Genomic DNA, 26,346 nt, shown 5'->3' with positions numbered 1-26,346 from the left:
CCATCCGTGTTATTGTAAGTGGCAGGATTGCTTGCTTTCCCACGGCTGAATAAAATTTCCTTTTTAAGTATATGGGTGTCTTTCTAATTCTCTCCTTTTACTTTTCTGACTTTTTGGAGAGATTTTTTTCACTCGATTGGTATATATTGAATAATGGGGGCTGTTTCAGCTGCAGGAGATACAACGACAAATCTCACAGTGCTTAGATTCTCATGGCGGCAGGGGGAATCTAGGCAACAAAGGAAATAAATAAAATATATAGTGATATGGAGAAAAAGAAAGTGGAGAAGCCTATCAGGAGTACTGGAGTGGGAGAAGTGATTTTTAAACAAGCGTCAAGAAGGGCTCAGAGAAAGGTGATAGTTAAGCAAAAATGAAGAGGAGGTGGGGAAGTAAGCCTTTCAGGTGTCTGTGGTGAGCGCCCTCCATGCAGAACAAATAACATGTGCAAAGGCCCTGAGGCAGAGGACCGAGCAGGCAAGGATGGGGGAAGGTAACAGGATCTGAGGCTAGAAAGGCAAGAGGAGAGAGATTGATTACATGAGACTCTTTACAGTAACGTTGCTTGTACTCTGAGTGAGAGGGAAAGTCATTGTCTGATGTTGAGCAGAAGTTACATTATCTGTCACATCCTTCAGGGTTACCCCTCTGGCTATGTTGGGAATAGTCTCTAGGTGGGCAAAGTGGAAGCAAGACCAGTCATGAGGCTGTTTCAACAATCCAGGCAAAATGGTTTTGTGGCTCAGACCAGAGTGATGGTGACAGTGGTATGGTACGAGATACATTCTGAACGTGTGACCCACAGGGTTTGCTGAAGCTTTGGATGGGTAGTGTGGGGGACAGAGAGAGATCAAGAAGGATTCCGAGGTTTATGGCCTAGTTGTAGTTGCCACTGACTGAGACACACCTGTGGGAGGAGCAGGACGGGGGAAGCCCGGGGCGCAGTTTTGCACGTGCTGTACCTGCAGTGTCAAGGAGTGGTTAGATCTGGAGTAGGGAGGGAGGGTACAGGTGGGAGAAGGAGCCTGGGCTGGAGAGTTACATTTGGGAGTTTGTTAACGTATCTGTCGCGAAGAGACTGAACGAGATCACCACAAGACTGCCTTTAAACAGCAAAAAGGTGTCCACACCCTGCCTCCTGGAAAACTCTAGAGTTAAGATCATGGAGATGAGGAGGAGCCAGCCAGGATGCTGAGAAGGAAGGGGTGAAGGAGAAGGGCAACCAGGGGCTCATGGTGTCCTGCACCCTCGTGGAAAAACACCCTTTGAAGGAAGAGGGATTCATGATCAGTTTCAGCTGCTGCTGATTGGCTAGGTAGGCTGAAAGCAAGTTGCCCATTGGCTGTGGCAACTTGGAGGTCATGGGTGACCTTGACAAGAACAGCTGTGGTGGAGAGGGCAGGTGAAAGTCTGATTAACGTGGGCTTAAGAAAGAAGGGGAAGAATTGGAAAACGTTGAATGAAGACAACTCTTTCTGAAGTTTGCTGCAAAGGGGAGAGGAGAAATAGATCTGTAGTTAGAAGTGGAAATGGGGCCAAGAGAATGGTTCTGTGCATTTGTTTTTAAAGATGGGAAAAATAAGAGTTGTTTGCATGCTGGTGAGAATGAGCCACAGGAATGAGAGGAAGAACTGATGGTGCAGGAAGGAGAAAAGAGGCTTGCTGGAGCGGTGTCTATGGACAGGTGAGGGGGTCTGGGATCCAGTGCCCAGAGGGAGGCCAGTTCTGCAGGAGGAAGGAGGGCAGGGCTCATGCCCACAGATGTTGGAAGGTGGGAGAAGTGGTGTGGGGGAGAGTGGAAATGATCTTCTATTTTCTCACTGAAATAGGAAGCATTTGTTAAGGAGATAAACACATATTACTTAAGGACAAGGAAATAAGGAAAGAAAGAAAACTTAAATATGCATGAAGTTTCACTTGGCAACATCACTTCCAAAGTTTTTTCTTAAGGAAATGATTAAAGAACTTTGCCAGGATGTTCGCTGGCACGATTATTTGCAACAGCAAGAAGTTACAAACAATCTAAGAGGCTCACAGTAGCAGATTGGTTATATTTAACCAATTTATTAATCTGTGCCGACTTTCAAGTGTATACATTGATATTGAAAGCTATCGAGCATACATTTAGTATAAAGTTTCCATGTGTTTTAGAAATATGTATTTATTTGTCGATGTCAGTCTATATGTATCTACGTGTTTAAAACTGGTAGTCCATGCCAAATTGGATTATGGATCGCCGATACTTTTATTGATTATATTTCCTGATTTTTCTGTAATAAGCAGAATGAGAAGCTTGTAATGAGAAAATAACAACATAAGAACCTGCTCAATGTTCCTTTGCCATGTGGCACCTTTAGATTTTTTTGGTGACTCTTAAGAGGTCCGAGGTCTCTTAGCCTGGGTCCCTCCACATCATGCAGTAGCCTCTTGCCTGATAGAACTCAGATGTTGCCTATACAATCCTGCCGTGATTATGTCAGCAAGTCCCCCTCAGTCTATGCCTGTAAGATGCTGGTTGACATCTGTAGTGGCGGAGAGGGAGCTGTCCAAGGCTTGCACCAGCCTGCTGCTAACACGGGTGCGTATATCTGGCCTCTTTGTTCTGAGACTTGCTTGAATTGTGACACACCACCTGGTTTGAATCGATAATGCCCAGTGGCCTGATAGAAGAAACTACAAATAAAAATAATCGTATTACTTGGTGTGTATAATGGACATTGTCTCAGTAGTATATAAGGTGGGTTTAAAAGCAAATTTGGAGACTTACGCACTTTTATTGATCTGTTGTATGTAATTTAAGTTTTAAAAGTGTTCTGCCTATGACATAGCTTGAAGACAAGCCTTAGCCATCCCTCTTTTAGCCAGATTGCTGTTCTAAGCCCCTTCTAGAAAGGGATTCTGGTGCTGCCCCCTTCCAAACAGGGTATCCTGAGTGTTCTTTAGAAGGCTGTCTGCCTTGTGTCTGAAAGGTGCCACCTACCTTTGAAACAGCTGCTCCACAGTTGGAATTTCCAGCCCCAAGGTGGCATTTCTCTGATCCACTTGCAACTTAATGCACTATGAATGTTTGGATTACACACTGGATAACTTTGGAGGTTAAAATTGATTCACGCAGATAGGTGACTGAATAAGCGACAGAAACATGACCTAGAATAATCTCATGGTTTGATGTTGTGTTAACTTGTTTCATAATCTGTTTAACAGCAAACTTGATACTTCCTGAATGTGCCAACCATAACATGCCCTTTTCTGTTCAAAGGGAGAAAAAGAAAAACCATGTTTTTCTCCTCACTCATAATCAAGGAAATTATTGAACAGAGAAAGTCTGGTTGTCCTCAGTAATACACTTTCTTGCGCTTTCCTTTTCATTCTGTGCTCTTTTCCTGTCGTCTTGTGTGTGGCTGGAGCAAAGGTAACTCTGTAGTTGGGATGGTGGCATTTTAGCTCAAGTTTATTATTTTAAATACACCTGCCTGACTCTGACCAGAGATCAAAATAAGCATCTCCAAGAATGGGACAGATTGACATTGTGTCCTTTGATGTGGCATACTGAGAGAAACACAGCCCCACTTCCATGATAATTTCTGCCAAAATGCAAATAGCACTGACCATAAGGAAACATGATAGAAATCCAAATGGAGGGAGATTCTACTAAATAACTGGTGTGAAATCCTCAAAAATTTAGAGGTCATCATGACAAGGACAGATTGAAGAATCGTTCCAGATTGAATAATACGAAAGAGACATCAAAAGTGAATGCATGTATGGCTGAAAAATTGTGCTCTACACTGGAGTTTGACACAACATTGTAAAATGATTATAAATCAATAAAAAAAAGAAAGGAAAAAAAAGTGAATGTGACACATTATCCTGAATTGGAACGAGAAACAGAAGAAAAAAAATTGGGGGTACATATTAGAACAAAGGTGAAATGTGAGTGGGATGAACAGATTACATAGTGATACTATATAAATCTAACTTCCTGCTTTTGGTGGCTGAATTGTGGGTATCATGCAGAAGGGTGCCCTTGTCTTTTAGTAAATTCACATTGACACTTCTGGTGGGACTGGGGCTTCCTGTCTGCAACTTTTCAATTGTTTCAAGAAAATAGACTAGCTAGCTAGACAGATGGTAGAGAAAGATAGATACGTAGATAATAATAAAGCAAAAGTGTCTGTAGCAAATATCTGTATCTATGGATAGCTATTATATTATGTCTAAGATATAGAAAGATAACATCTATCTATTTAGATCTGTATTATATATGTATATCCCTTGCCTGGGCCCCTGCAGGCCTGCTGAATTGCATATGGGCCGGGGCCGGGGTGTCGATGGTGCACAGCCAGCCAGCACATCACCCTCTGAGCAAGTCCTCTCAGTTCCAGGAGCTTTGGGGTAGGTCTGGGAAGGATGCAGTTCTGCTTCTTGTCCTGGCTTCTCTCACATTCCAAGTCCAGTGCCTGCTGTCTTCTCTCCCTTGCTACTTCCTAGGGTGTAAATACCTGACAGTGATTCAGCAAAGCTTTCCAGACTGTTTCTTGAAACGCTAATATGTTCTCAGAAAACAAACGGCAACAAGAACAAATAGTCCGTTTGGTTCTGAGTTGAAAAAGTCTACATAATGCTTCATGTAGCCGCTCCTTCCTGGACATTTATAAAATGGATTCGTTTCTAAATGGCTTACAGATGGCTGCATTTTGTGTCATTCAGTATGTTGCAAACATTTTTGGCCATGGAACGCTTTCCCTCCCACTTAACATCTATCATATAACAGCCAGTGACCGTGTGTTTCTCCAGGTACTTGGTCCCAAAGGCTGTGTGAACCACTGAGGATGCTGATGGGAAAGGTGTGAAAGCAGTCGGGCCTCAGGCTCAGTCTGTTTGTTATTCTTGCAGCTCTGCCTTCTTGTGTGTGTCAGTTTCTCTGTAGGGGGACTTCCATCACCAGATTTGAAGATGCTGTAAGCAGCGACTGGGTCTAATCCTTCCGCCTTCACAGACAGGCAAAGAACATATTGTACCCATCCTGCTCAGACTGCTCCTGAACCAACCACCAGATCCAGGGAAATGGGATTGCTTAGCTTGGACCCGCCGGGGCTCACCCATTCATACACGGTGGCTACACAGTGGGGACGGGATGGGATGGATGTTGGGGGCGGAGGTATCAGGATGTCCTCCACAAGGTGGAACTTAAGCCAGCAGAGGCCTGGGGCTGTTGCAGTTGGCCTGGGTAAGCCTCTCCCCACAAAAGGCTCCCGAGATGATCACCAGCATTTCAGGCAGTTCCACACCTGGTTAGCCTGTCCTGGGGTGAGGAAGGGGTCCTCTGAGTGTTGACGGCAGGGGCAGAGGCACTGGCTGACCCACTGAGGGAGGATAACAAGGCCAGTGAATTGAGTTGCCTTTTCCATTTTTTTTCTTTTCTTCTTTTCTTCGCATGCTTTCCCACAGTTGGATTTTTCTTTTTCTTTAGCCACACCCAGCAAGCCCGGGTCTCCAGGAGCACAGCTACAATCAGGACACTTCTGAAAAGAAGACTGAACACAGATTGCTCGCCAGTTCCCCCACTGGAGGCTGAATTCCAAAGGTGGTTTTTCTTTAAGCCTTCATCTCAACCTTTTGCCTCCTAATTTTGAAGTAAAATCCTTCTCAAGGCAGATCCTCACAAAGTGCTAAGAACTGAGCAATGTGTCATTATTACACTTGCAGTAATTCCCAAAGAGCATCAGTGAATTCAGATATTTGTAAGTAACTTTGCCTGGGTCAGCTGGGCTACAGCCAAGAAGTTGCCAATACTCATCCAAGCTTGAGTTTGATCTCATGCAAACAAAGAACAGAAATCAACATGGGTCGGATTTTCCCTCCTTCCCAGGAAATAGTCCATGTTAATGCCACAAGCGCTGTGCTTTCAGAGGACCACAGCTGGCTTTTGAAGATGGACCATCACCCTGGGTGGGTGAGAGACAGGTCCTAGGGCTCAGCCTGCTCACTGTAGGGAGCCTTGGAAAGTGCCCAGGCCTGTCCCAGAGCAGGTGCCTGGTTAAACACTTGCTCTCCTTCCTTCTGTTCCTGCCCCTGCTTCTTTTCCTTCCCCTAAATACTGCCCCAGAGGAAAAGACCCAAGAAATTACCAAAAATTAATGTCACAAGTTACTCCTACAGCTACTCTGGTTGCCATTCTTGAAGTTATCAGCCCCTTGTTATTAAGTTACTGTCTAATTCATTTGATAAATTACTATGTGATGAGGTGTGTTAGATCAAACACATACACACACACACACACACACACTCTCAATGTGAGGACTTTATTGGTTCAATTCAAAATAGTGACACCAGCTGAGAGACTTAGGCCTCCTACCATCAAGTACTTGCTACTCTTTTAATCCAACCCTAGTAATGACTTGGATTTAAAATTTTTTAGGGTCACTTTGGGATACAAGTGACCCCTTAAGCCTATTTCTTGTCGAATAGCTGCCTCAGAGAAGAGTCAGAGCCTTGAGGCACAAGACTCCTCAAGGCCATCTCAGATGTGTGAGTCTCCTCTGGTCCCAGAGTTACTTCTGCAGTGACCAGCCAGTTCAGCAGGTGAAAATCACAGGCTCATAGCGTCTCAGGGTAGGAGCTGGTCTTAAGTGTTCCATCTTCTATTCTAAGCTACAATTTCCCTGCCAAGGGGTAAGCTGGCCTCCCCTCCACTGGCCCCTGCTGGGCATTGTCTCCGTGATTCTTACCTTCTTTATCTTCACATGTATCCTTCTAAAAATTTCAGCATCACAAGAAACATATCGAAGGAATCTCCAATCCTTGAACCCACAAGAGTTTAACTAAGAGTTCTCGTGTTTTCCAAGTCTTCTCTTCTCCAGGGTAACCATCTCCAAACATTTAAACCATCCTTCTGAAATGACTGCCAGCTGTTGCAGCTTCTCGGCCCTCCTCTCTCTCCGCCAGCCTCTCTCTAAAGTTCTTAGTCCCACCTCCTCACCTCCAATAACCAGCATCACAAATGAAGCGCATCAAACAGGCAGCCCATCCTAAGTGTGTGCTCTGCGTCTCCAGCGTAAGCAGAACACTTTTAGGAAATCAAACATATACCTTCTTTTCAGCTTTTTGAATTATCAGGGCAAGGATTTCCCTACCTGATCGGCCCCAGGACTCCCAAAAGGATTGTTAAAACCAAACCTGTGAAGAATGAATGAAAATGGAAGATGCTCTGTATGCCCTTGAGGGGAACACGATGAGGAGTTTTCTACTGATCTCCTGATGACTCCTCTTCATTGGGCAAGATAATCAAAAGGATTGGCTCCTATTTCAATTTGCTTCCATAGGATTTGGAAGGTAAGTACCTGAAAGAAAATTTCAATGTTCTTATGTATATTTTTTGGCTGCAGGGAATAGAAAACCTACTGGTTGCATCAACTTTAGGATATTGTCGAATGCAGGTCGCTGTAACTGGGTGCATCAAAAGGCCTGTGCTTTTGTTTGGCTTTTTTTTTTTTTCTCTTCTTTTCCACTCAAGGTTAGAATCTGTAACTCTGCCTCCAGAATTCTGCTTGGCACTTTCCCACCACTGTGTTCAAGACTGAAGGTTCTGAAAATGTTGGGCCACCCCCAGACTTCCCCTCCCATCTCAGGCGGGGAAGCAAGAGGAAGTGAGTTTCTGGCACAGGGAGGTGGGATGGTCACGACCAGGCAAAGCGTCTGCTTCGATTTGTTTAGAATGTTTCAAAATACAGTTTTACTTCATTATAAAAATTAATACATAATTATTAAGAAAGTTTGGAAAATAGAAAAAAAAATTCCCCAATGCTGCTGCCCAAAGTCTTTTCTCAACACGTTAACACTGTTCTTATCATACAGAGTGTGATTTTTCTTTCTTTTCCCCACTTTTAACATATGATTATTTTAAAGCTCTATGGTTTTTGAAATATATTTATCGTTTTGAAATGTAAACCAAAGGAGGCAGCTTAGAACAGTGGAAAGAGGGCTGGCTCAGGCGTGAAGGGACTGTGCTCGTGACCCAGGTTCTGGCGCTTGTCTGTCACAGTATTTCTGTTTCTTCCAAATGAAGAAGTGTGTTTCCTTAGTTCTACCATTTCCAAGCCTTCAGGATCATGAGAGCTGTACCTCTGAGACACACAAGCCACACTCTTCAGATACTGATTCAACACAGCAGGTCCAGACCCCAAAGACAAGCAGACAAGTGGACTGGAAGGCAGCACCATGTGAAACTGGATGCCTGATATGGACCGATGTAAGCTATAAAATGTAATGTGTATTGTATGACATTCATATAATACCAGTTCTTCCTATTTTTCAATGGAAGCCAGAAATCTGGATTTTCATGTGAAATTGTTTGCTTTTTAAACCTGGACACATAATTTTAAAAAAAAATACTACAGAGGCCAAACAAAACACGTCTGCTGAATGCCAGTCTGCAACTCTGGCTAAGCCAGCAGCCAACCTGATCAACAGTAGTAGATAACAGGGGGTACAGAGCAGGGGCTGGGAAGAGCTGCTTACAAGACGTTTTGGCTTTACAGCAACTGGATTATTCCAGTCCATCTAAAACATCAAATGCTTATATCAACAGTGAATAAATGTAGGATTTTATCACCTCTCGCTTTTTACAGCGACGGTGTAACTACTTCCCATTGCTGATTCCGGAACACCCTTGCGTGTGAGCTGAGCTGGGATGTGCTCTCTTGAATAAGCGTGTACTGTATCGGAAATAACTAAGTTGGGAGCCTGGTGCCCACAACTCCTTTCGTGTACGCGTTTCTCCTGATCATGATTTCTATGGTTCAAAATCAAGTTCTGTTTCTTTTGCCTAAATCACTCCATTTAAGCACAAAGTGGAAACGAAAATGAAGAAGACAGGCGTTCCCTGAGTGAGAACTGCCACCTCAAGCGGTTTTGTCTCTTCTCTCCCTGTGTCATATCTTTAATCTCTTCTTTTCAGAGAAAGAATGATCAACATCACCAGACACTGCGGGTCTTTGCCCTCAGCAATTCTGAGTCTTACTTGCTGAAAGAGGATTTAACAGCTTTGAACTTTTTATGTGATTTTTGCCTTCGACACAGTTGTTGTTAGAGTTCTACAAAAGCGACAGCGCCCTGCAAGAACGCCGGGTTTCTAAATGATTCATCTCCTCGCAGACCTTGACATTCGGTCCAGGTGTAGGAATCAACAGTGAATAGCCCTCGGGTCCCATCCTCGGGTCTTGGAAAGGCTTCAGTGAAATTCTGTAGCAAAAGCTCAGGCGCTTCCCCTGAGTTTCTCTTTGTTCTGCTAACTTTTTATCCTTGAAAAGCAAAGGGATTTCCTTTGGGGATTAAGCAGAGGAAACAACCTAATAAGATAGCGGCTGTATTTCGTTAGAATTACAAGATGCAAAAGTATTTCTGAAGTCAACTCAACAAGAAGCCCTTTGGCCCAGTCGCGGCGGGGTCCCCCTGTGTATTCAGCAGAGAGCTCCCCGAGTCCTTACCCCACTGACGTGCTTCTCCTTCTCTGTCCTCCTGGCCCCTGGAGTATCTTGGACAAACAGTAATGGTTTCTTGAGTAAGGCAGAGTGGCGTCTCATCTGAATGTGATACATACCAAATTTTTTTTTCTTTTCAAGAGCTTTTACATGTGTCATCTTGCTAACACGAAATCATTTTGAAGTAAATATTTAGAAGTGGATAGATGCCATTCTCATCCTGCCAGCTCCTGGTTTTGTGTCACTTTTGGAACAGAGGTAGAAGAATGAGACGGGTGATTAATTTTCTTAATGAGAGCTCTTAGAAACTACTGTTCACAGAATGAGACGGGAGGAAAGAATTTCCTGGTCACAGACTTCAGACTTGTCCCAGGCACACGTCTGCTTCCAAACCAGGAGTCTGCAGAAGGATTAGGGCATGGCAGTAAAAAGAACTGTGTCAAAGCAGCTCCATAAAAGCCAGCCTGACGTTCCATCTCCTGTCAACACCACGCTAGATTAAAAGTGCATACTGAGCTGCTATTCAAGAGCCACTAAAAGAAAACTCTCAAAATAAACAGTAACATAAATCACATTTCCATTAGATTTCTCCAATTTTCACATTCTGACTTATGGCTGATACTTACTTTAAAAATGTTCAATGGTAACCTAAATGACCAAATTTTAAGTTAACCATGTTTTTATTAACTCCTTTTGAAGCAAAAACAAGTTTTTTTTTTCTTCTGGTTAATGATTCACTTAAAAATGTTCAAAACACCAACAGTTTTTCACATTTCCTTATACAGGTTTGTTGTATTTTCCTTTTACTTGTTTTGATCACTTTTTACATTTTTAGGGAGATGCTTGGTTTGTACTTTTATTGTTTTGGCAGTATCCCATCTAATTTGACATATTGCATTTCTATTTGTATTTTAAAATATTCTTCAGTACATTTTGGCCCTCTGGCCAGAATATTATTTAGTTGAGTTTTTTTTTTTTTTCATACTTTCTGTGTGATTGAGTATTTTATTTTGTTATTTCTAATTTTTTGATTTATTTTCTGGATATATAGAATGCAGAGTTTAACTTAAACTGTGTGGTACAGAATATGGTCAATTTTTACCTAAAATACACTTGGGCACAAAACCAAGCTTGCTTGTATTTCCATGTAGTTTCTGGCACATAGGTTAAATCTGCCTTATTAATTTTATATCACTTTATGTCGTGTGGATTAATTAAATTCTACTTCCGAACTGTTGATATTCCTAATTATATATTATATATTGCATTTCTGCCGATTTTTCCTATTCATATACTTTTTGCTTTATCAGTTTAGAAGTTTTAGATGACTGAGCTGTTTTTCTTTACTGCTTTTGTTGTGAAATCTACCTTATTATGAGAATCTCAAATCAGAGTCTTTATCTTTAATAGGAACATGCCTGAGATTTGACTCAAAAGAAAAGGCAAGATTCTGATAAGATTTTGCAAAGAAAAAAGTAGTTAAACACACCCTCTCCACCTCTATCAACCTCTGCCTCTTGGCAAGCCAGTGACCTATTTTCCTAGTAAGACCAGGCTACCATTGTGTTATCTGGCTGAGTCATAGTTGGGGCTTATGGAAGACAGAAAACCTGGCAGTTACGCTGTGTTCCTAGATTCAGTGTACATTCATAAATCCTCTGGTGCATGAAGTCTAAGACCTCATGACTTGCTGGAGCAAAATGTTGGGCACGCCATCAGGGAAAATGAAGCATATAGTGTATTGATGTAATTCGACTTAAATATCTACTATAGACCCATCTGTTTTTATCATTAAATTTGCTCATGAGTTGAGCATAATTATTTGTCAGTAACCTCCAAATACTCTTTTTTTTTTTTTTTTCTCAGCAGTCCAATATTTCTACCCAGGGACAGTATATCTTCTAATCCTCTTGTGTGCTCAGGACACTCAAGATGGCTGTTCTGTTGCTCTTTGTACATCCCCTGGTCAGCCAGCCCCTGCTTTATCCACAGCCCACTCACGTGAAGGTGCTTGCTTCCGGCCCGGCTAGTGAGTGTTCTAGTCCTTAGGCCAGAATGGCTCCACCTGCAGTTTATTAAAGGGCACTAGCTGCCCTCGTGATGGTCGTTAACCTGAGAGGCTGAGGGAGATGCCCCAGCTGCTGGTTTCCCTGGTAACTGATGAGCCCGCCTTACGGCAGTTGCCCTATAAATGGGCACTCCCCTCCCCCACCCCGGCCCAAGGCGCGAAGATGGCTGCCGCGTCCTGCGCGCGGCTCCACACCGCGCGAGTGTCACTCCAGGACGTCGCGGTTTGGGCAGGTAAGACCCCTTGTGCGGTAAACCACTGATGTGTCCGTTGCTGTCTCCGAGCTCCTCCTTCAGACTCAAGGCTGGGCAAGTCCAGGCCTTGCAGGCCTTCGGGGTGCAGCCCAACCATTGGCAAGCCGGCCAAGAGGCCGAGGAGACTCCCGTGAGCACCAAGGTGTCGGGAAACGCGGACAGGACTGGAGCATTCCAGGGAGCTCCTGGCTGTCCACTGGCTTGTGGGGCCTGAAAGCCGTGGGGGGAGTCCCAGGGCTGCGTCCTCTAGCACGTGGGCCCTGGGCCAGCTGGCTGCCAGAGAGATGTCTTTCTCTTCTGTTATGTTGAAATATCCTGTTAACCTCAGTCTTTTTTCCAGTTTAAGGTAGCAGCCTGGCACTCACAGCACAGGGATGGCTGGTGAATACAGACAAAACCCAAGGTCCTGGATTGTTTACAAAATACAGGCATACCCCAGACCCACCACCCCTGAACAATTACAGGGACAGACTTGTGAATTGGACGTGGCCGGTTACCCAGAAGGGTTTGGTTGGGGCCTTTGGCAACAGCAAAGTAATGAGTACCCTTGGGCCTCTGGTCCCAGCTATGGAAGGGGACAGAGTGACGATATAGTGTGAGGGAACAACAGCTCTATGCAGCCTGTAGTGCCTGAGGACAGGTGGAAGTCCTTACAAAAGGCCAACCTGAATTAGTCCAGCAATGCAAAAAAAACCCCACACTTTACTGGCCGTGAAGTTCAGGGAATGGGGCTATGAAAATGACACACGCAAGCATTTCCACCTACCTTACAACCATACTGCCCCCAGGCTGATGGAAAGGATGAGGGGGCTACTTAGCGATTCAGATGGAAATGTGCTCTCTCAACACAGGGATGGGGGGCTGATTCAAGCCCTATGAGTTGTAACTGAGCACCCCAGGCACAGTGGTCCCAGTGTCTCTGCCAGGTTAACCCAGAGGCAACTAGTCAAAACACAATCTGAGTTCAACTGTTGACCCCTGAAGGACAGTTGCCAGCTATTGGTCAGAACAATGACCACGTTTCCCCTTGCCACAGGCTCTACCCTCAGAGAAACACGTTATAAAGCGGCCCTGGGACTGGCAGGTAAGTCCCCGGTGGTTTGGGTTTGCTGCCCCATGGGGAAGAGGATTAGAAAAGGACTAGTAGGTTCCACGTCTTAGGTACCCGGCCCCACCTAAGACTGCTAAAGTAGTTAATCCAGACCCGTAAGGGTGGAGAAAGGCACCATTGTGTTAACCTTGGGCTCTGTTGTTCTGGGCCTCTCCAGTATTTGGCACCAGCTGTGGGGACTAAGGGTGGACAGGCAGAACGGTACTGCAGGCCAGGATGAACCCCAGGCAGGGGCAGTATTAGTGCAGAACCCTGTTACTGCTTGTAGTTTGCTTAATGGCCATGATCTTCTGGTACCGTGCCTGTCGGACACCTTCCATGTCATCCCTAGTCTGAGCGGGAGGGGTCTGTTCACCGACTGGGCAACAGCAGTGGCCTCGCTGTGGAATGAGTTTGATTGCCGGGCCTGCAGCGAGATGCTGTTGTCATCCTCCTCTGGCTTCAGTCCATGAGAAATTGACCTGATAAGTGCCTGGCTCCAAAGTTTGCCCACCTTTTGGACTCTTGTTACCCCTTAACTGCTGTTGTCTGATTGCGTTTGTGGCACTTGGTTGCTGTGTGCCTGTTCATCCCTGACCCCAGAGACATCGTGGGGGAGGGGCAGGCCAAGGTGGCAAGAGCCGTACAGGGTGCACGGGGTGGAGTGTGTGCTCAGGCCACTCGAGGTGGCTGCTCTTTTACTCTTTGTACATCCCTGCCTAACCTACAGCCCACTCACGTGAACGTGCTTGCCCCCGGCCCCAGCTCGTGATTGATCTAATCCTTAGACCAGAACGGCTCCACCTGCTCGTTTATTAAAGGGAAACGGCTGCCTTCGTGGTGCTCATTAACCTGAGGGGCCGAGAGACGTGCCCCAGCTGCTGGTTTCCCTGGAAGCTGATGGGAGCCGCCTCCTCCCGCCGGTAGCAAAGATGGCTACCATGTCCTGTCTGCCATATACGGTGGGGTGTCACTCCCGGACCTCTTGGTTTGGATGTGTAAGATTCCCTGGCCAATAAACCATTGACATCCCTGCTGACTCCAGGTTCTTTCTTCAGTCTTGAGGCTGGGCAACTACAAAGCTTGCAGGCCTGTGAGGTGCAGTCTAACACCCCTTAAATGCATAGAAACCATCTCGGAAAACAACGGACTCCAAGTTTGCTCCACTCATGAATGAAGTGATAATGAGGCTCTGGACTGCCTTATCTTTTACCTAAAAGGCAGTAAGCAAATAGTGAAAGGCCAGGATAGTATGAGTTCCAGGGAAGCCTTTGTCTTAATGACACTTGGTTCACATTCCAGACCTTTCTCCCACTTCCTGTTTTCGCCCTGCCTTTTATTTCAGGTAATTATGGCATTTGTATTCTCAGGCTGAGTTCCTCTGGGGTTACTCAGTGGCCAACTTTTGGCCTGAATCGTGAAGTTTTCTGTGTATGGAAGGCAAGTTTCTGTTATATATTCTTTCCGTTGAAATTTAAAAATGAAGTACTAACTTTGGATTAAATCTCACATTTTCATTTGTTGCCACTTAACATTGGTCCCTGTATCTTTTCCACAATTACAGTTAATCCTGTTTGGAAATGCAACTCAGGGAAACAAAATGATAAATAGCAAAACAGCTGTTGAGCACTTAACTCTGACAGCTACTGTGCTAATTTCATAAACAAATTCACATTACGTTCACCTTTTACAATTAAGGGAACTAAGCTTTGTAAGTACCTTTCCTAAAGAAAAAGCAAAGCCAGAATTTTCACGCGGGTCTTCCAGGCTTCAAGCACTGTGCTGCAAATAATAGGTGAGAGCCGTGCCCGCTGAGCACCAAGTATCAATCATCTCAATTTTTGTACATTGTTTCTTCCAGTCCACTCAGCCCAGTTTTAACTGCTTTTGGCTGTAAGAGAATTGGAAAACAATGTTTTAAAAACACTTGAATAAATAAAAATTCTCATTTAGTCAATACCTATGTGGACATAGAATGTCACCTGCTATTTCAGTAAACAAGGGATGTTGTGGCTGTTGAGTCATCAGCCGCCGCACCCACCCACCCGACGGTGCACCCTGAGGGGAATTCAGGGTGGAGTTAAAACAGGTTACCCACCGCCACCAAGCCATCTGCCTCTGCAGCCCACCCCAGTGGCACACCCAGAATGGAACTCAGGATGGAGGAAACAGATACCGGCCCTATTTAAGGTGCACATCAAAGGAATAATTTCAATAAGCCCAGACTTCTTCCCATGCATATACATGCATATGCATCTTCCTGTACATAGAAAAGTGCAAAGTTCATTAACTCGATGTCTGGTTTTCTTTAACAGTAATCTTTTGATGTTCTGACTACCTGTTTGTTTTTTTTTCTTTTTTCTTTTCAAAAACTCCCGTATATCACGGCTCCTGCCTTACCTCTTCAGAAGCAACCCCTCAGAGCTATCTGAGAGTTTATGTCCTAGGCTTAAGTCCTCAGTAAGTCCATTGAATAAAACATAATTCTCAACTTTCAGGTTTTGCATGTTTTTTTTTTTTTCAGTCGACAGTTTTGGCGACCAACTAAGGGACCCAGAGCAGACTTCTCTCCTTCACCTGGACTCTACGAGGATCTGAAATCTGGTACCAGCAGGGGCCTCTGGTCCCCGTCCTACTCTTCAGAGTCCAGATGAATCTGGGTGAGTCTCCCTCGATTCTCGGATCTCTCATTACTGGCTGATGATCCTAAGTTTTACTTGGTGGTTTTACACTCTTCTCTGGAGTAGATTATCCTTGAAACTTGGTTTTAAGGAGAAGTACCTCGGTTATCCTCAGTTGAAAGACACTGGGAAGATTTTTGCTCAGTTTAGACACAGTGGTTTTATTCTCAGTTGAAAGACTGGGAAGACTTTGCTCTGCTGAAAGACACTGAGTAGGACTGGACTGAGTAATTAGGTGGGAGTCTGGCCTGTGGTTTTTTCCCCTTGAATTGGCTACTTTAGTAGCTTGTAGAAATAAACGTGAAGATACCTCATGAGAGCTTTCAGCTCTGAAGAAGGGGCTTCTCTTTTCTGGCCGGCAGTGACTTTCAGGCAACTGAGAAGCTTGTGGGAGTGGTGGAGGCATGCCCTCATACTGTGCAGCTGCCCTGTAGGGAAACCTGACTGTAATTAAAACTTGCTCAGCCAGGGCCATGCGTACTCAGTGGCCACCTCTAGACCTGAGCACCCATGGTGGTCTTAGGCTGCAGAGGGAGAAACCAGGACATTTAAGAGCAGACACGACTCTTTAGTAAAAATTAGACTTAAGCTCACAAACAGCACAGTAGCCCAGCACACAGTCATCACCAGCGATTTTATCTCGACAGACCCACCTCGGGATGGGGAGCAAAGCTTTCAAAATGAAAGAAAAAGGAACGACAGGTTGTCAGCCTCCAACTAACACCCCAGCCAGACTTCTGTACGTACAAAACTTGTACTTACAAGTATTTACGTAATGGGGAATTAAAGAAAATATCACCCTGAAAATGACTAAGATGGGGCTTTTTTACTGCGTATGCAGTTAAGTTAGAGAAAGCCAGCCTGATAAAACATCGTTTCAGGATTTTGATCTTCAACACTTGGCAGCCAGTCGAATAGACTGGGGTTCTGAGCAGTCTTTTGTCTGTGCCAGCTCACAGGGGCTTTTGTCGTTTTAACTTTCATTGCATCTGCCTGTAAAACGAAGGCCTCAGACGATTTTGGGGAGTAAACTTTCTGGGTCTTGTTTAGGCAGCATTCTTCTTATGGGAACACCTCTTGCATCTTGTTGTCTTGAGACACTATTAAGACACCTTGTCAATGGCCAGATGATGGATCCTTTAAATAGGAGTAACTTCTAAATTGGTAAATTTTTAGACAGCTCTCATTATAAACAGCTGTTTGATTGGTACCTATGGGGGGAAAAACACATTAAAAGGTGGAAAAAAGTATAGAAGAAATACATAGAATGGTTAACCTAAGAATTCCCTTAATTTAAAACAAACAGAAATACAGTTTGGGAAGCCTTATTTGTGGTCTCTGCTTCCCCTCAAAGGGTCTTACAGATGCTAATGGAAACATTTGGATAATTAATTTTAATTAGATTGATTAAAAGGGAAGGAAGAAAAAACTGAAGGACAGTCTAGAGACTTCTTCCCAACAAGGTGGAAATTTTAACAGGATTTGTCCCAAACGGATAAAGAAATCTTTAGATGGTCATTAAGACATGAGATAAAATGGATGTTAATGGGATTAAGACAAGGATTTGAAACAACGTTACCTAAGGTTGGATGGGCCAAAGGGACCCCCTTTTGGTCCCCAGCATTAAAGGGCTCCAAACAAGTTTGCTCTATTTACCTCAGTTAAAAAAAAAAATTATATATATATATAAATTAAAGACTGGAAGAAAATTACCCTGAGATACCTGACCAACAATTAATCAAGTTGAAAGATAGATAAAAGGGCTTGAGTCCCTTGGCTCAACCCCTCACTAAGGACCCCAGAGCCTTCTGTTTAGAAGTAGATAATACTTCAATAAAAAAAAATACATATACAACAAATAATAAATTTTGAAAAGAATATGAAAACAAATATATGTATGTTCATGTATGATTGTGCTGTACACCAGAAATTGACACAACATTGTAAACTGACTATACTTCAATAAATAAATAAATAAATAAATAAATAAATATATATATATACACACACACACACACACACACACACAAAATAAAAATAAAAATAAATAAAATGGTCAGGGAGCAAAAAGCCTTTTAGGACTCCTTGTAAGACCAAGGCTTGTTGATTGGATCCTAACAGAAACTAAAGCTAAAGGTACGAAAGTTGATAGAACTGAGATGAAAGTTTATAAAAATTGGTATATTTAAACAGGCTTTATATGAGATGGTTACATCTCTTCTGCCTAATTGCATTGTTTGATGGACATTATGTCTCACTGGGAATGCTTTCCCAGCTTGGTATTGTTACCGGAAAACGGGAAATAAGAATTACCTCTGTCCTTAGTCACCCGAAGAAAAAGAATTTTTGACAAGAGACAAAAAGCATGATATAAGCAAGATTTTTATTAGTGACGTTAAAAAAAAAAAACAGTGAAAGATAGTCCACTCCCGAGAATTGGGAGCTGCCAGTCCAAGAGAGGAAAAATGACACCGTTCCCTCATTGTTCCTATTTTTATATCCTGGTTTTGTGATTGATTGATTGATTGACAACTCAGGTTCTGTGTGCTCTGGTTGATTGACAGCTCAGGTTCCTTGTGCTCTAGATTGTTCCCTTCCCCTTCCTCCCCCCTGCCCAGTGCTCATTTTTATCTAAACTACCTAACATTCCCCGCTCTAGTCATAGGACCCCAAATCTTTGGGACATAGAGGGTGACGACCGCTCTAGCTACTTCCTGCTGATCTGGGGTGATGATGGGGTCCCAGACTAGCTGGCTGTCACTGGGCAGGTGGTGAGTGAAGGGTCGGTGTCCATCGAGGGGCTTGTATAAAAGCTGTCTTGGCTGGTTGATTACCTTGTTGTATAGCCATTTGAAGTTTGACTCAGAGTGTCCCTTGAGAAGCAGTCGCAGATTGCTAAGAGGTTCACAAGAATATGTGGCTCCCATCAGTGAGCCAGATCTCATCATGGTTTTTCAGGGATTGGTCAGTGAGATCTGTTCTAGCTCCTAGAGAAATGGATAGTCTCATGACATAGGTAGAAGGGAAGAGACTCGTCTGGTGATGGTAATAGTGTAGCAGGATTGAGTGTCCCACAGACAGAGACAGTAGTATCTGGGTTTTCCAAAAATAATGCCTGATATTTAAGAAGCTGAGCATCTGAGAGCCAGAAATGTCCCTTGCCTTTTAAAAGATCAGAAACTTGGTGGTTAGCTTATGCTTGTATAGCGGCCCCCACAGTTAGGTTAGAAGCTTCCTCCAGGAGTGTGGAGGGGGCTCCCAACACTCTTAGGCAGGAAGGGCAGCCTCGGGCAGTGGGATCTAGCTGCTTGGAGAGGTGTCCCAGGGGCTGTTGGGTGAGGACCCCCAAGGCTATTCCTCCTCTCTCGTGAACATAGAACTGGAAGGGCCTTGTGGGATCTGGAAGCCCCAAGGCCAGGGATCTTACTAGGAGAGTTTTTAATTCTTCCATTGCTTCCTGTTGGGAAAGACCCCACTGGAGGGGTACTGAGTCATCCTTACCCTTTAAACTGTCATATAGAGGTTGGGCTATAGACCCATAGTTAGGGATCCAAAGCCTACAGTAACCTGTTAGTGCAAGTAATGCCCTGAGCTGTTTTTGAGTAATGGGATTAGGGAGTTGTAAGATTTCTTGAATTCTTTCAGGGGAAAAGCTACAGTTTCCAGGAGTCAGAACAACTCCTAGATAAGTTACCTCTTGCTTGACCATTTTGGCCTTAGACCTGGAAACTTTATATCCCCACTCGGCCAAGAAGTCAAGAGTTTGGATTGCATGTTGGATGAGCCTATTCTTGAGTAAGGGAGCAGATAAGTAGGTCATCTACATGTTGGGGAGTAGTCCCTTTTAAAGCTGTAAGTCCTGTAAATCTTGGGCCAGAGCTTGCCCAAAGAGGTGAGAACTATCTCTAACCCCTGTGGTAGCACTGTCCAGGTTAGCTGGCGCTGACACCCACTGGGTGAGTCCCACTGAAAGGCTAATAAGTATTGGGACTGGAGACTAAGCGGTACCCAGGAGAAAGCGTGTTTAGGTCTAAGGTGGGGCACCACTGGGCTCCTGGAGGTATGTCTGCAGTAACACATCGGGGGTTGGAACCACGGGATGAAGAGGCACTTACAGCCTCGTTTATGATTTTTAAATTTTGGACTAGTCTGTAGGTCCCATCCTTCTTAATGACCAGAAGGATAGGTGTGTTGTAGGGTCTAGAGGAAAGGGTCTGGAGAAGGAAGTTAGGACAGAGTAAGTGGCCCCAGTATCCAAAAGGAAAGTTATTGTCCCACCTGCCACATCCATTTGTCCCCGCGGCTGCAGCCCAGGGATGGAGATCTCTTGCATTGGGGCTGACTGGAGGGGGCTGCTTTAGTCCCGGACAACCATCTGCAGGTCGCAGGCTGGTTCTCCGCCACGGGCCGTTTGGCTTGAGGGACAGAGGGCCACCCAGTGACCTTGCTTGTTACACCAAAAGCAGGCAGATCTTGGAGGTTTGTCCTTACGGGGACATTTGTTGGCCCACGGCCAGGTCAGCGGCAGATGTTGTGTTGATCGTCAGGCTTGTCTCGTGCTGCTGGGGGCCGAGGACTTAGGGACGGTGGCTGCTCATCTGGGCAGGCCTGGCCTCTTTCCTTCTTTCCTTCTCCTGAGCCTTGGTCTCTTGTACCTGATCTCAATTAAAAACAAAACAAAACAAAACAAAACCTGTGGCAGCAATGGTTAGTATTTATCAAGAGTTACTCTGGGTTCCTGGATTGCCTTTTGGAGTTTTTGTCTTATATCAGGGGCAGATTGGGTGAGAAATTTATCCTTTAAATGAGAGGTATATGGTAGGGAGAGCAGGGGAGGATGTACGTTTAAGGGAGTCCCCCTCTCAAGGAGGTGTTGGAGACAGCAGGTTGCTGATAGCAACCATGGCCAAGATGGCTATTTTGCATTTCTTTAGGAGATTATTGCTGTCCCTCAGCAAATAAAAGATCTGAATATATGGTATTTTAGACCATTTGCCTTGTGTATTGTAGAGGAGATTAAGCTGGAGCAAGGTGCTTGAATTTATGCTCCTATTTATGGGCCATGCTTTTGGCTAAGATGTAGCCCAGGGGAGTCCCAGCAGGGATCAACTGTTGGCTTTCCATCTACAGGGCAGGACTCTGGTGGAAGCGGGGGCTTCAGAGCTCAGCGTCCCGAGGTGAAGCCCACAGGCTGTAGTCTGAAGTGTCAGTCTTCTGCCTTAGCCAAGAGTACCCTGAAGCCATGGACCAAAGAGAGTCTGGCGTCCCCAGGTCATTGGTCTGCAGAAGGAGGACCTGGTGTCCTGGCCTCCTCTCTGGATGGGGAAAGCGGCCACAGTCTTACCATGAGCTGAGTGTCTCCGCAGTCCTAGGAAATAGTCAGTTTTAACCCCGTGGGTGATTGGTGATCCGGGAGCAGGAGAGCTGCCTAACTGGGACAGCCGGAGAAAGGGGACAAAAATTGAGGAGGGAGTTAGGGGTAGAGGGCCCCTATGGAAGCTCCTGCATGGGGAAGGCAGCAGGAGAGGAGAACTTGAGCTAGAACTCCAGCAGCTCAGTTTTCTAAGGCAGAGATGTTTTCTTGCCTGAGCAAGTGTCCCCGGAGGGACATGAAGCCAGAAAGGAGTCAGAGACATTGCAGCCCATGGTTACTGTCCACGGTGGTGTTTTCTAGAAAAGGCCACCAGGGACAGTGTTACTCAAGCCATGTACGAAAGCCGTGGCCAAATACTTGCTGGCCCGTGAATAAGAGTAATAATACAGTTACGAGAGTCCCCAGGGCACCACAGGTTGAAACAGTGGCACCAGGGGCGAGGCCCAGCCGCACTGGGAAACTGGGAGTTCTCTTTTAGGTCAGAGAGTGAGTAAGTCATAGCTCAGAGGAGGGCACCCCTGTTGGAGCCATAGGACCTTGCAGTGACCAGTGGGACAAAGAGAGTCAGAGATTGAACAAGGGTGTTTTTCAGAGAACTCGATAGCAGAAGTCAGAAAGCAGAAGCAAGGACCCCCAGCCGAGGATAGAGACCAGTATGTAAAGGTGTGAGTGATAAAGTAATCGGTACACAGGCCTGGCCCCGGGTCTTGAGTCAGCTGTCTACCTCACAGTGTCATCTTCTCCTCTTCCTGGTTTTCAGGCGGTCAGCGGTCTTCTCTATAGGCCAGTCCAGCGTAAGGGCCAGAAGTGACGCAGTTTACCGTGGTTCTGGAGTAAGCCTGGTTAGCTGCCCCTGGAGCTCCGTGGCGGGCGGGGCTGGCGGGGGGAGGCGGCGCGCGGCCCCAGACGGGCCGCTGGCTGCTTGGCCGGCCCAGGGCCGCTGGGAGCCCCGCACCCTGTCCTCGCTCCAGCCTCCACAGCCCGGCCCCAGGAGCCTGTGCTCCGCTGGCCTCGGGGAGGGAGAGGGAGATGGAGGAGGAAAGATTAGGTTGAAGCGCGCAATCCCAGTCATGGCACCGAAATCAGTGTTACCGGGAAAAGGGAAGTAAGAATTACTACCTCGGTTCTTAGTCACCTGAAAATAAAAATAATTTTTCAAAAAGTGTGATATAAGCAAGATTTTTATTAGTGAATTAAAAAAAAACAGTGAAAGATAGTTCACTCCTGAGGATTGGGAGCGAGCCAATCCAGGAGAGGAAAAATGGCGCCATTCCCTCATTTTTCCTGTTTTTTATCCTGGTTTTGTGATTGATTGATTGATTGACAACTCGGGTTCCCTGCGCCCTGGTTAGCTGACAGCTCAGGTTCCTTGTGTTGTGGATGGTTCATTTCCCTTTCCTTTCCCCCTGCCCAGTGTTCATTTCTATCTAAACTCCCTAACAGTATTATAAGACGGGACATTTGGATCTGCTCCTCAGGAAAGAATAATTAAATATACTAAAGGAAACTAATAGGGTTACCTGAGCCTGTACAATATAAATTAAAAACTGGAAGCTAATATTCAGGGCTAATAAAAAACAAATACTAGAACCTTTGCTCTGGGTCTAACCTGTGCACTCAGAAAGAGGGCCTTTGTTGGATGTCTTGTGTAAGCTTTGAAGGCTTGGTGACTTAAACCCTGAAGCTCTAGAGAGGAGGGTATAGCTCAATTAATAGAGTGCCTGCTTAGCATGCATGAGGTCCTGGGTTCAATCCCCTGTACCTCCTTTTTTAAAAAAAATAAAGGAAATAAACCTAATTACCTCCCCCCCAACAACAACAATCAAACAACAACAAAAAAATTAAAAAAAAAAAAAAAAAAAAAAACCCTGAAGCTCTAGAACGTGGAACTTTTGAATTTCAGTTTAGTTGGAAATCTTCTCACTGATATAAAAAATAAAGAAAATGTAGTTGGGCAAATCAATCTTTTAATTATCATTTAGGCAGCAGACCAGTTCTTTGATGAATTAAAAGCAACTATCTTTGTCTTGCAAATCTCTACAAATCAGAAATCTAAATATAGTCCACAATGACCTGAGACTGAGCCTAATTAGTTCAATCGGAATCTGAAATAGAGGGGGAAAAAAGGGGGGACATGGCCCTTTTAAACTCAAAACTCAGGTGGAGAAACTCCCTCACCTAAAATCTAATTCCTAACTTCCTTAAAGTGTTCAGTAAAGGCCAGATGAAATTCTTGTCTTTTCCACAAAGAGTTAAAGCCTTAGTCATTTGAGCAAATAAATTAAATTTATTCCAACAGTTATTTATAAGCTGATAAGTTTATATTGTATATCTGATTCATATCTAAGTGTTAAAGTTATGGGATCTCTAGTTGTGTCTATTTATATGTCTATGTGTATATTATATATATGACTCTACCTCCAGAAAATATTATCAAAATTATGTTTATAAAAGATCTCTATTTAATTGACTTAGAAGTAAGCACTTACAAATTAAATATTTTTAAATATAAAAGAAACTGGCCAGGATGAATTTCAAGTTCATGTGCTCTAAGAAATACTCAATATTAAGTTAATATCTGGCATTAAAGCTAGCTTAAGCTTGTGGTTTACTGAAGGTCAGTAAGTTCATGTTATTCCTGTTGCAGAGTTTGTCAACAAGAAAGGAAGTGGGTATATTTTCATGTTTTATAAAAGTAAATGACGGGTTTTCAGGTGGACGCTTCAGGAATGATTACTTTTAGGTATGTTATCTAAAATAGTTTCTCCAGACTTTTGGTAACTTGAGTTTTGCTGAGTTAAATGAAGGGACTTCACTGTATGTCCATTTCATTTCAAATAAGATAAAATACTGGAACATTAATTGCTAAACAGGTCTGAATTCACCTACCTTTGTTGCCTTACAAGAGGGAAACTAAAGATGTTTGGGTTTATTAGACACGTACCAAAATGAGGAAGGAAAGTATGCTATGACATGTTGTAAGTTTCTCGAGGGTTATTCCAATCAGGAAATGCTGGAACCAACAGTTCATAATCACTTGTTGCTTGTTGGTTTTCACTAGAGATGATTAAAGTTTTTAAGAGTTAAGATTATAATATGTAATTAAAGCTACTCAAAATAATAGAGGAGACATTTCAATATGCAAGGAAAATAGGATCTGTGTTTTCAGCAAAAGAAGGTATGAGGAATGAAAATAGATATTTTTTAAGCAGAAAGAGTGATTTTTTTGTTGTTGTTGTTTGGTCCTAGTTGGTTGTTTCTGAGTTGAAAAATAAGGGACAAACTAATATGGATACAGAAAGGTTTATGGAAAGGGAGCCCCCTGATAAAGGAGTTTTGTGCACGGTCAGGCTGGGATTAGATGAAATTTAATCAGGTAAATTGATTTTGTTATTAAAAATAAACTGGTGCAGGACTGGATTCAGTTCCTTCTCTGTTAAGAGAACAAAGTTTTCTTGGAATACTGCTTTTGATTCTTTCTTTACATTTAAGTGATCTGTATTTGCTTTTGAAGTCTTTTTTCACTTTAAGTGAGTAAGTATTGTTTCACAGTGACCTATGATCCTGTCTGACTAAGTGTTTGGAAACCTTTTTGATATTTTCGACAAACTTTCCAAATATCAAATTCTAACTGAAGTTCTTTTGACCTTCAGCTAACTCTGGGATGCTTCAAAGGAACCCTGAGGCATCTCAGAGGAATATTAGACTAGTGAGGTTTGTTTCACTTGTTCAAGTACTTGAAGTGTTGTCAAGCGATTGGAGATAAATGTTCGATTATATGGTATGGGTAAATGTCATTAATACAGATATTCCAAAATTTATATGGAATTCCTAAACCTCTGATATGTCCTAGTATGTTATCAGTCATAATTCTGGTTATTATCTTAAAATGTACGACACAAATATCGAAGTTTCTTGTCAGTGGCATTGTCATCAGATCTTTGTGCCATTTGAAGTCTTTTGGTATTTACAAACGATCATGGTTTTACTCTGATGCTTTTATGAAATGAAGATCTTCATGAAGATTCATAAAAAGGACTTTATGACATTTTAAGTTTGATAGCTTATATCACACCACTGACCTAGGTTAGAAATGACAAAACTCTAATGAAAAAAATCTGATGACTTCATCCAGATCAACAGGAATTAATTCCATGGGTCTGAATGAAGTGATAAATGTGATAATTTTATGACTTTTTTTTTTTTTTCTGAAATATGTTGGCTGTTAATCTTTGTTTTCCAGAAAACCTTTTCTCTTAATTATGACCTACAACAAATTGATGATCTATGCCTTTATAAATGAAGATGAAACATTTATCTTTTCCTCTCTCCCTGATCCTTCCAGAATCTGGCTTCTCTGGCTGGCTCTCCTGTGGACTTGATGGCTTATTGTGATCAGATTATAACCCGTTATACTGGTCATTGTTTCAATTTGCTGTTGTTTTCAAATTATTTATGCCTTGTGTCTCTCCTCTGTACTATGACTTAACGCTACTAGCTCTGTTACTTAAATCCTGTCTATCTTGTAAGATTGTCGCATTACCCAGTGTGTAACTAGGCCTCTGACAGAATTAATGCTGGCTAAAAGTCTTGAGGCAACTGATCATATATATAACTCTACACAGAATACTAGTAATCGTGCAACCCTAAATATGGGAAGAAGCAACAAAGGAAAACATTTCCTGGATCGTAACTGACTGGTAAGACAGTCGATCTGGAGAATTTTAGATTATCAGTAGGGCCTAATCAAAAAGAATCAGCACAGTGAGTGGCCTGTCAACAGAATCTTCACCTGATCTAGGAGTGAGCCTTCCTAGTGCTGTGGGACACAGTTGGTCATGAAATGCCTCCAAATGTTGGTTGAATTTATGACCAAGAGGAAGTGGCATAGATAAAGAATGCTGTCTGCTATTTCAGTAAACAAAGGATGTTGTGGCCATCAAGCCAAAAGCCACTGCAGCGGCCCCCGACAGTACCCCGAGGAGATTCAGGATGGAAAAAAAGAGGATACTGGCCCTAGATGAGGTGCACATCAAAGGAATGATTTTAGTAAGCTCAGACTCTTGCATCTTCCCATACATAGAAAAGTGCTAGATTCATTAACTTGATGTCTGGTTTTCTTTAACAGTAATCTTTTGATGTTCTGACAACCTGTTTTTGTTTTTCTTTCAAAAACTCCTATGTATCCTGGCTCCTGTCTTACCTCTTCAGAAACAGTCCCTCAGAGCTGAAAGTTTGTGGGCTTAAGTCCTCAGTAAGTCTGCTGAATGAAACATTATTCTCAGCTTTTAGGTTGTGCATTTTTTTTTTCAGTTCACACCTATCTGCTGAGCTCCTCCTATGAATGAGGCACTGTGCTAGGTGGGGAGTCTAATGACAGAGCTGGCTTTTTGAGGT

At 43.6% G+C, this 26,346-nt stretch overlaps 1 long non-coding RNA gene across 1 annotated transcript in view; it reads left to right on the top strand.

Annotated features, from left to right (window-relative positions):
• Window positions 1–26,346, top strand: part of LOC106729893 — a 46,910-nt gene that overhangs the window by 14,309 nt on the left and 6,255 nt on the right. The window contains exons 2-4 of the long non-coding RNA XR_001366309.2: window positions 5,474–5,587; window positions 7,104–12,888; window positions 15,419–15,554. This is a non-coding gene — a long non-coding RNA (uncharacterized LOC106729893). The remainder of the gene's footprint in view (window positions 1–5,473; window positions 5,588–7,103; window positions 12,889–15,418; window positions 15,555–26,346) is intronic.

Source organism: Camelus ferus, chromosome 12, assembly GCF_009834535.1.
Source record: "Camelus ferus isolate YT-003-E chromosome 12, BCGSAC_Cfer_1.0, whole genome shotgun sequence".
In the NCBI taxonomy this organism is placed as follows: Eukaryota; Metazoa; Chordata; class Mammalia; order Artiodactyla; family Camelidae; genus Camelus; species Camelus ferus.
This window is presented reverse-complemented; position numbering and strand designations above follow the sequence as displayed.